Genomic DNA, 10,154 nt, shown 5'->3' with positions numbered 1-10,154 from the left:
TTAAGTGGATAACCAGGGAGTTAATGAAATTTACTGATGTAAAATAAGTGAAGATGGTCTTTGCATGAATAAGGACTTAGATACTAAAAGCAGGAGACTGCAGTTGGAGCAATTTTATAAAGACTAGTGAATGCTCTTGCTCTTCTGCCAGTGTGGTTTCCTTGCTTTGTCAAAGAGTAGATCCACTCTTYTGAATTCATAATGTTTTAGAAACCTTATCAGCAGGGATCTCTGGCATGGTCCTGTACACAGCTCATGTACAAACCTTATTAAAAAGCACATGATGTGTTTGTTGCCAAGGAAACATAAGCCATTAAGCCCTAGGAACATAATTCATAAAAACAAAATTTTAGCTATTAACATCTACTTTCTCCATTAGTGCCATGAAACCTCCATGAAATAGCCTTGCAGTCTCCAGCTAATGGATATGACATAACTGGGAATGAGGAGTAAGATTAGGGTTTGCAATTCACTGGGCTCGAAGTACGGCCGGAGTAAGGRGAGTGCAGGACTGGGTATGTTTTCATCTCTTGTGCTCATAATCCACTGRGCACCTGATTATCCCACTCCTGTTACTGTACATCATCAATCACATTAAAGGCAAGTCTTTGCTAAGCAGGGAAAGATCAGGCCTGCATTTTCCAACAGGTCTATTTGGAATGTGAAAATAAAAATAGGAGTGGGAAAGGAAACAGTSAAGTATTTTCTATAGTTTTCAGATTTAATATCCTAGTGTTTTTAATTTTTGCTTCTCTGGAGTTAATATATGTATTCTGTTATAAATAGCTAACTTCCAAGTTTAACATAAAATGTGGTTATAGATATGACTTTTAAACTTTTTTTTGTTTTGGTCATTGTCAATTTGTTCTTAAAATCTCTAAGTTGTATTCTTCCTCTTCATCCTTCTTTTTAGGAATTRCATTGAATTCATTATAATTTTTCACACTAAAAAAGCAAAGCACCTGGAAACTTCTTGTGAAGAATCCACTGTAGCTACAGAGGCACTCTGTRCCAAAATTCCACTGTACTTGTATTCTAGGAAATATTTCTAGCAAAAAAATGAGGTTGGCTGGTCTAAACTGGTAGCTGCCACTCCCAAGTGCTGTCCAGGGCCACAGAGGGTCAGGATCTCAAGGCTGGCCTGGGTTATTGTTGGCACCTTGCGGTCACACGTGTTCAGCTTTGGGATCCAGAAGCCAAAGGGAAGTCAGGGTCATCTCTGCACTTTATTCTTAGCCATTCCATTGATTTTGAACCGTTATTTCTGTATTTGAGAGCAGAATTAACACCAGTGTCTAAAAAAACCTGCTGAATTTACTGTAATGGGGGAAGGCTAATGAATCACTGGGATATGTAGCCTCAGGCTCCAAGTCATCCATCAACAGTTTAGTGCAATAAATCAGTTACAGTCAGTTGATGGAGTCAATTGCCAGCTTTGCTCAGACTTTATTTGGGCATCTCTCCTGCAGGTCTGGAGAGATGAGTGCAAGAACCGAACAAAYGGTGATTAGGAGCTGCCAGACTTTGTCCCCACAGCCCTGGTGTGGTTTCAGTCAGCTCACACAATTTTGCTCAGATTAGTCACAATGAAGTGTGGCACTGAGGTACACTCTGCTTTCTCCAGGGTTTTATGGGACTGCCTGATAAGAGCCTCAAGGATTTGACAGTGAGTGATTAGTAAAAAATGGGTATATGACACTATTGACTTTTTCAGTGGCGTAATTGTGAGAATGTGCGTCAAAACTCTGACTTGTGAGCCTGACAGGAGATCTGAGTGCAGAGATGAGCTTGTCAAACAGCCTTGTGCAGTGGGATGGACTKAAGGAAATGTGTCAGAGATCTCCAGATAACATAATTTAGTTTGAAGTGGGCCTCCAGAGACCATGAAGGGCAGRGCTGCCTTCAAAGTTAGATCGATTGCTCAGGGCCTTGTACCATCAGATTTTGAAAACCTCCAGGAACAGAGATTTCTGTCTTTCTAGGCAACCTATTTCAGGACTTGAGCACTTACACTGAATCTTTTCSCTTCTATATCCACTCATGATTTCTCCTGCCACAATCTGTGTCCATTGCTTCTTTCCCTTGCATTGTAACCTCYGAGAAGAGTCTCTGTCTTATCTGTAATTGCCCTTTAAATGTTTGATTATGACAGTTGGATTCCTCTCCCAAACCTTCTCTTCTTGAGGCTGAACACACTCAGACCCTCAGCCTCTCCTCTTATCCCACATGGTGCAGGCACTTCATTATTTTAGTGACTCTCTCCAATTTATCAGTATCATTTTGGTGATGAAAAGCCCAAGGTGGGACAGAGTGTCCAAGGTGCTGCCCTCACAGGGCTCTCTGCTCTGCCTGCTACCTGTGCTCTGCCAGTGAAGCCCTGGGTTCCCTCAGCCTCACAGAGACATTGCCATTGCAGTGTTTTTGCTTGCTGTTAGCACAGTGTACAAAAGGATGTCCTCAGATGATCTGTGTCCTGATATCCATGTGTTTTCCTCTGCAAAGCAAGAAATCAGGACAATTGTATAATGCAGAAGTTTGTGGAGAARTTTGTTCTTTGATATTAGCTTTTTCCAGGTTCAGTGTCAGGAAAAACATGAGCTACTGGAGGACACTTGAACTTTATGAGTGCCTGGATACTGTCCCATTTTTGATCTCCCATTCAAACACAATATGCCAGCCTGTGGCAAAAAGCATCTTGAGACTGAGAGAGAACATTTCTGCTCTTAATGGGAACTCCAATGCTTCTTTRGCAAGGCAGCAATCAACATGGAGCAGGTACTAAGCAGTGAGAAGGAAAGCCTTGAATCCTGGGCCTGCATTGCACTATTTTCAAGCAGTTTGGGACTTAAACCTGCCACCACAATTTGGGAGGTGACCACAGCCATGTGGGAATTTCTCTGCCCATTATAGATGCACAAATATTAGCAGCAGGCTCCCATTGTGCAGCTTCGGGGAGTAACCTGCTCTTACCTCTGACAGTGAAGGTGCCCCCTCCTGTTCCCAAAATGTTGAACAAGTGTGTCATGATGGATGTTATTTAACAGTGATTGCTCATAAGGGTCACCTCAGCTCTGACATGGTCTGAGGCCCTGTGTTGGACTCACTGAAGCATCTGATCATGATAAAAAGTCTCACATGGTAAAATGAGTTTCCTTTCTCKTACTGTCAGTTGTTCTGGACTCTTAAGGAATCATTAACAAGTAGTAAAATAATAGCCACTGTAAATCAGTTTGGTGTCTTGTGATTGTACAAGAATGATTATCATTCTCTACCCCTTGTGATCTCCTTGGAGAAAGTACAATTTAAATACTACTTCAGTTAAGTGAGATAATTTCTAATGAATGAACATGTAGAAGTAGCTTTTTAACTGTTTCCTACTTTGGATACTTGGCTTTCTTATACAAACTCCTGTTRCTGGTACGTAGGAAATCTCTTAGAATTTTTCAAAGTGGCAATATAGTGTAAAAATCAGGATATGGAAAGAATTCCAACAAGTTACAAATACACAGTTTTTCAGCAAACACATGTGCTATTTCTCTGACAACTGAAAGGGTCTCATTGGTATAGTCATCAAATGATATGTATTTTTTAATAAATGTGTGATTTGCTTGCTGTCTAAAGTATTCAAATTAAATTTTATCTGCGAGCACAAATGGGAGTTCAAACTCTTAACTATCCCCCTGGGCTACCCCCAGAGTGTTCTGGAATGTGCATCTCCTATTTTATCTATGATCTTTGCTCGATTTTCCCTAAACATTTACTCTTCTTTTCCGTGAGCTTAAAGGAGGACCAGTGACATTTGAAAAGCTGGAAGAGATTTTTGCTTTTCTAGAACTAATGTCTGAGAGTAGATTTTAAGCTTGTATTGCACTGTGATATATTCCCTCTGGATGTGATCTGTCTGGATGGTATTGGAAATTGTATTCTTACCTGTGGTGACTTCAGTACTCACCCCAATCTGCACAGGTGAGTCTCACAGTCCTCAACACAGTTTCCAGTAAGCAATGTCCTGATGATATGAAACTTCTTCAGACCGATCCAAATTTCACACACCCTTCTTAAACACAGTGTACTACACTGTGCATMTGCATGTGAATCATCCTGTTCCACACCTGCAGGGTTGGGAAAGTGCAGGCATTTTCCAAGTTCTCCTCCTTCTCCCTCTGTAAGCAGATGCAGAGAGCCTGTCATCAATGCTAATCTTCCTGCCCAGTTGCCACCCTGTTCACAYTCACAGTCTGTAGTATGAGCCAGGCTGACAAAAGCTTTGTTCTGTGATCCTTGTTTCTGCTGGAGCCACGTATGGATTTTACATTCTGTGTTAGTGTATGGAGGAAAAGCATAGAAATTATTACTGTAGGCAAAAGTAACAGAACAAGTGTAGCTGCTGAGCAAGCTGGGGGGAGTTTTGAGCTGTTCTGTGGATCCATTACAGATCCTGCTGGGCCCTGAGCTTCCTGGCAGCTAAACAGCCCAAGCTATCCAAGCCCACAGCAGCTTTTCCTTTCAGCAGTATTACTTGAAAAATAGGTGAAGTTGTCCTGCTGCTAAAACTGTTCTTTATTAGGCTCTTATTGATTTCCCTCTCCTAATTGTTAATAGTATCCTTCTCTGGCTTTAAAGAAGAAAACTGGAGATGCTGACTCCCYGTAGAACCAAGATGACAAATTTTATGAGGGTTTTTTTTGAGGGGGTGRGGAGGAAGGGAAAAGCATTCCAGGGATTCCTCTCCATTCCTTTGGYATAATTATCCTATATATGGATGTGTCATTTTTTCCATTTAACACTGTTGAACTGAATAATTTGGTATATGATAGTAAATGTGATTCTAGGCTGTAGCTACCGATTGTGCCATGGATTGGATGAATGAAAAATAGTACTGTAATGACTGGTTTGGATAAAAAAGATAATTTTGTATCAAATATTGGAGGAAGAGCCTTACACTCTGAAGAGAAAGAAAAAAAGGATACAACGCTGAATTTTTAGTTGCTTTATGGCAATCCTGGGATGGCAGGAATGCACAAAACAGCTCCAGGAGGTTTTCTCCCTGAAGAACATTTCTTCTGATGGAGAACATCCATAGCTGAGTACCACTCTCAGCCCCTGTATTCCCTGGGCGCTGTAGCGGTTTGGGGAATGAATACCTGCTGGTCCAGTCAGTCGGCTTTCTGCGGTTTTAATTCACAGATAACAGGGAAGATGCAGCTTTTGAAGCCAGTGTGTTCCTAAATATTTCCCTCGTGCATTCTTAGGCATAATCAGCCCGTGTGCTCCTGTAACAAAGGGGCAGGTGGCGATAACTTTGGGAATGCTGATGGCCCTTGACTGCTGCTGTAAATGAACAGCGCTCTCGGTCTGAAACGTGACATCTGAAACATCAGCGAGCTGCCTCCAGCAGGGATTTAGCTGTGCCAGCACCGGGAGAGCTGATCTGTCCTAGCAAGAGACATTTTGAAGAGTTTCCTTCCTGTAAGGAGACTATTATATTTAATAATCAGTTTGTGTGTCTCGGTGCAGCTCCTTACATCACCGTGTGAGGAAACAGAGCTCACAGCACATRTGAAGAACAAGCGGGGGTTTTGGATGTGCTGCTGTCAGCAAACACTCATGTAAAAATGACCAGCTTGTGCCTCAGTCAAASTCCCGGAAACATCCACACCCATCAATGGGTCATCTCTCTTCATGTCCTGATGTTCTGATACACGTGGAGAAATCYTCACCTAAATGCACACATAGACTGGAATAACATAGATGTAATAGATAAAACAATTGATCCCTGAGTTCCATGAACTATACATCCATATAGAAATAYTCTTCTTTCTACAAAATAACAATTAAAGTCTATCCAAAGACTGCATCACATTGATTTTTGGAGGAGGTATGTATGCACAAATTAATCTGGTAACTTATTGATATTTTTTGTTTTCAGATAATATCAGTATATTTTTTTACACTCTTCATTATTTCAATTTCTCTCCTTTGTTTTTCCRGCAGTAATCTGTATATGACCTGTTTTGTTGTTGGTTAGGGATTTTTTGTTAGTTAGCTTTTCCCYCCTCCTAGCAGGGACTTGTTTGCAGGAAATCTTTTCACTTTCATCCTAACCAGAGATTCCTTAAAGGTTTCCCCTGAGTTCTCTSCAACCATGTTCTCTCTCATTTTCAAGAAGCTTCATCCGTATTTTGTACAGTATTATTCAGATTTTGTCCCCATTTAATTTTACAACCAAACACTTTACAAACACTTTTAAATGAAGAGCCCCTGGGACCTTGTAGAGTAAATTGGACATTTATATTATGCTATGACATTAGTAGATTATGATCTTTCCCCCTTCACTTAGATTTCTTTAATAAAATTATCCTGTTAGATACAATAAATAATAATATATTTCTTGCTGCTTATTGCTGTAGGCAATCAAAACATATCCACAAAGGCTGAGGTGTCTACTGTTCAAGAGTAATTACATTGGTTTTAAGAAAATAGAGTAGGGCAACTAAGGTTTTCATTGGATCACCTGAAAAAGTGAATTATTTCAGTGGAGGGACATCAGCAGCTCAGCTCCTGTTCATTTCTCTCCTGTATTTCATGCAGTGGAGATAGTGTTTTCTTTAAAGCATTTCTGAAACATGAGTGGCAGAAATACTTGTGAGAATTGTGATACTGATTATGCAGCTCCTCTGCATAATTCCTTCTATTATTTAGTTTAGCTATAGTAGAAGTGGCAAGACAGCATGTATCCCTCTCTAAAAAATATTTTTCTGGACAAATTGTTTCAGCGGAAAGGGGAAATCCCAAGAAGGATTAGCAAGCCTCTAATATATACAAAATATGATGGTTAGATGATGAGGATAATGAATAATGTTGTGTGTTATTTAGTCTATTATTTATGAGATAATAATGCTTCTGTTTTAATGAGAATGCCACTCAATTGAGAAGTTGCTTGTGGGAAATTATTTGCCCTGCTATCAGGTGACTAAATCTGATGACAGCCTGCATTGGCTTTGGGGAGTAATTTTTAATCTGTTATTCAACTTTAATAGTCCCAGTGGAAATTTCAAACCCATYTCTTGCCATTGGTCCTCCCCTATTAACTTCCTGAATGATAAGGAGTAAAAAAACACTAATAAACAAAAAATTAATTAACKTATTTTCTATCTTGGTTTGTCCTGTAGGAAGAATCCTGAGACTGGTTTTTATACCATTGGTAATGCTGACATCCTGCAGGGCTGAGTGTACTTAGTGATCACACAGAGATCATTTAATCAGTTGCTGAAGAAGTGAATGTATTTTCTTGATTCACTTCTGTTGGTTCTACCTTCACAGACTTATTTTTATGTCCTCTGATACTTCTCCTCTGTAGAGATACCAATCAGAAAATTAGTCTTGAAAGTGTTCATTTTTGTTATCTCTTTTTTTCTCTTGATTATTACGTGGTTTTGTTCATGTTTCTTTATCTGATCCTCTCAGTGAATAAGAACAGAATGACTTTGCCTTCTTTCTGATAACCTTTTAGGAACACACCTGTTTTCCTACTGGTTTTATTTTTTCTATCTATGTCATACCTACAGGACTTCAGGCCTTTTTTCCTTTTAGTAATYCCTCTTCAATTGATTCCACATTTTAGTTTCCCATGTTTTTGTCATCCTTCTGTGTCTAATTCTTCTAATTAGGACCAGGTTTTGCTCCCTTAATCAAGATTGCAGAAAGAGAAAAAGGCCTTCTGACATGAAAAAAGGTGTTAAACAATCCTCTAACTGTGTTATTAGAAGCATTTTAGGAAAGCTGTGCTGAGAACCTTTGAATTTATACTTTGTCCACTTGCAAACATGAACTCTTTTCCAAGTTCATACTGTATGATTAGGAAACCATCAAAGAAGGGTAGAGAATTTGCTAACATAGTATATGGCCTTCTGCAAGTAAAATAACTGTAAAGTTTTGTCTGGTTTTGTCCTTTAATAATTGTGAAAAGGATACTGTATARATTAGCATTTCTGAAGAACGTCCCCAAAGAAATCTTTCTTGCTTTATCAAGAAATGTGGAGGAATGCCAGGGAAAAGATTAGAGGAGTTCCTCCATGGGAGGTACTTTRCATGCTGATGCATCTTTCTCTTTGTAGATTGTTTGTTTTACTGTTGCTTTATCATTTGTCATCCTCAGGAGGAAGACTTGCACACGAGTCTGTGAGAGACTTGGCTAAGTGGCAGTAACTCTCAAATTTTCTGTGCTACAGTTCCATTTTCTAATGAAAGCACAGCAATTGCAGCTTCTACACTGTTGATGAGCTGCCCTGTGGCCCATCAGACACTTGTGGCTGGGCAGTGGGAATGCAGATCCATGACATTGAATCTGTTTGGTCTCCATCAGCAGCCTGGGGTAGGAACTGGAACCAGTTATTCGCTGGTCTGTAGCTATTTGCCCTTTCCTCCATTCTCTGTTTTGTCTATCAGGTGAGAACAGGCATATTCATGATAAGCTAAATGTCATCAGGCTGGATCCAGGGGAGGGCAGTCATTACAGACATGGATCAGAGGCACTGTGTTATGTTGCTTAAACTAATTGGTTTTCTCCCTCCTGTTAAAATCTCTCTTACTTCAATAAATTGGCCTGGCTCACAGAAAGAGTAGAGAAATACCCTCATTATATCAAATTATTTGTCAATTTGTTTAGTACTGGAACCCTGAACCTGCTTAAAGAGACCCTCCAGACCATCTCTGGATGAGAGATGAGATCATCCATGAGAGATGAGACCCTCCAGACCATCTCTGCAGGATGATGAGAGACCCACTGATGCACATTGCTAGCAGAGTGTGAGGAAAAGAAGTTACTGTTGTGTTGGATGTGATGTTCGCTCACCACACAGGAGCTTTACTCATGCTGATCTTGGAAAGCTTTAACACAAAGAAAGGTTCAGCCTATTTCCAATCTGAAAACTTGTCTGACCTTTCAGAGACCTTTTATGTGCACTGAACTCATGCAGTGAATCACTGAGTACACCTACAACCTACAGTGCTTCCAGGTTTCTCTTTGGGYTGCAGATATGAGGATGTGGAGATGAGAWATTCAGAACCTTGACAAAGCTGCCTCTCCTTCTGACAGTCTTGCAGATGATGTTTGTTTCTRTTTGKTTTCKGTTTGTGGCCTTCAGAAATAAACAATTAMGTTTATTTCCACTGTACATAAAGATAGGAATTGTGTGWTTATTWTTTTTTAGRCATTGATTGTCCATCAGTGTTTCAAACTATGGAATTTGTTGGTGTGACCACACTAGGAGCTGTGGACTCAACCTGAGCTCTGTCCTGCAGATGCCTGGATGAGAACACAAGGTACATTAGAGTAGATCAGTTCCTAACTAATGTTTTTCTGCTTGCTTCTGTAGAGTGACACAGAAATGGAATTAATGAAAACCAAACTTCTTGTTAGTTGCAAGAACCCAGAGGAATATGCGTCAATCTGTGTAAAGAAGTGCCATCTACAGCCTATCTTAGGCAAACTGTTTCCTGATAATTAAGGTTAGTAAATAAGTCTTTTATTTTCCACTGAAATACACAGCAGGGAAGGTCAGAACTAATGGGAAATTTGGATGCTCAGCAGCTTCCAGGGTTAATTTTTTCTCTGTTGGATTTAAAGCTAACATTTCACAGTCGTGTAGGACAAACTGAAGAATGTGTTTTGGGAGAGGTGCCTAAACTATCAGAGGACAGCACTRTTTTATAAGAGTATAGGTACTCGAACAATAGAGAGATTAAATTTTATTCTTATAAGTAATCTCTCTGTATTACAGCTTCTTTGTTGCATTTTATTAGCCAGAATTACCACAGGGTAGTTTACCTAGGAAGAAATGGTTGCCAATGAACAGTGCCAGACCTCAATTTCATCTCTGAGGAAATAACACCTGCAAGATCAGTCAGACCTCCTGTGCTTCCTATGTCCTGGACTGCTTGTTCTACTCAGTGTAACTTCAGGGTCATATTTTACACCCAAAAGGTTGTAAATGAATAATGATTCCTTGGTATCAAGCAGGGAATAGGACTCAGATATCCTCAGAGCCCAGAAATGTGTCTGGCACCTCTGTCTATTGTTCTAAATATCCTGGGTTTCTCTGACCTCTTCTAGCTCAAACAGAGGCTCAAGGGTATCATTTGGGGAAGGTTCT

Source organism: Malurus melanocephalus, unplaced genomic scaffold (genome assembly GCF_030028575.1).
Source record: "Malurus melanocephalus ecotype Western Australia unplaced genomic scaffold, MMel_1.1 scaffold_208, whole genome shotgun sequence".
Classification (NCBI taxonomy): Eukaryota; Metazoa; Chordata; class Aves; order Passeriformes; family Maluridae; genus Malurus; species Malurus melanocephalus.
The sequence above is the reverse complement of the archived record's forward strand: the minus strand, read 5'-3'. Positions refer to the sequence as shown.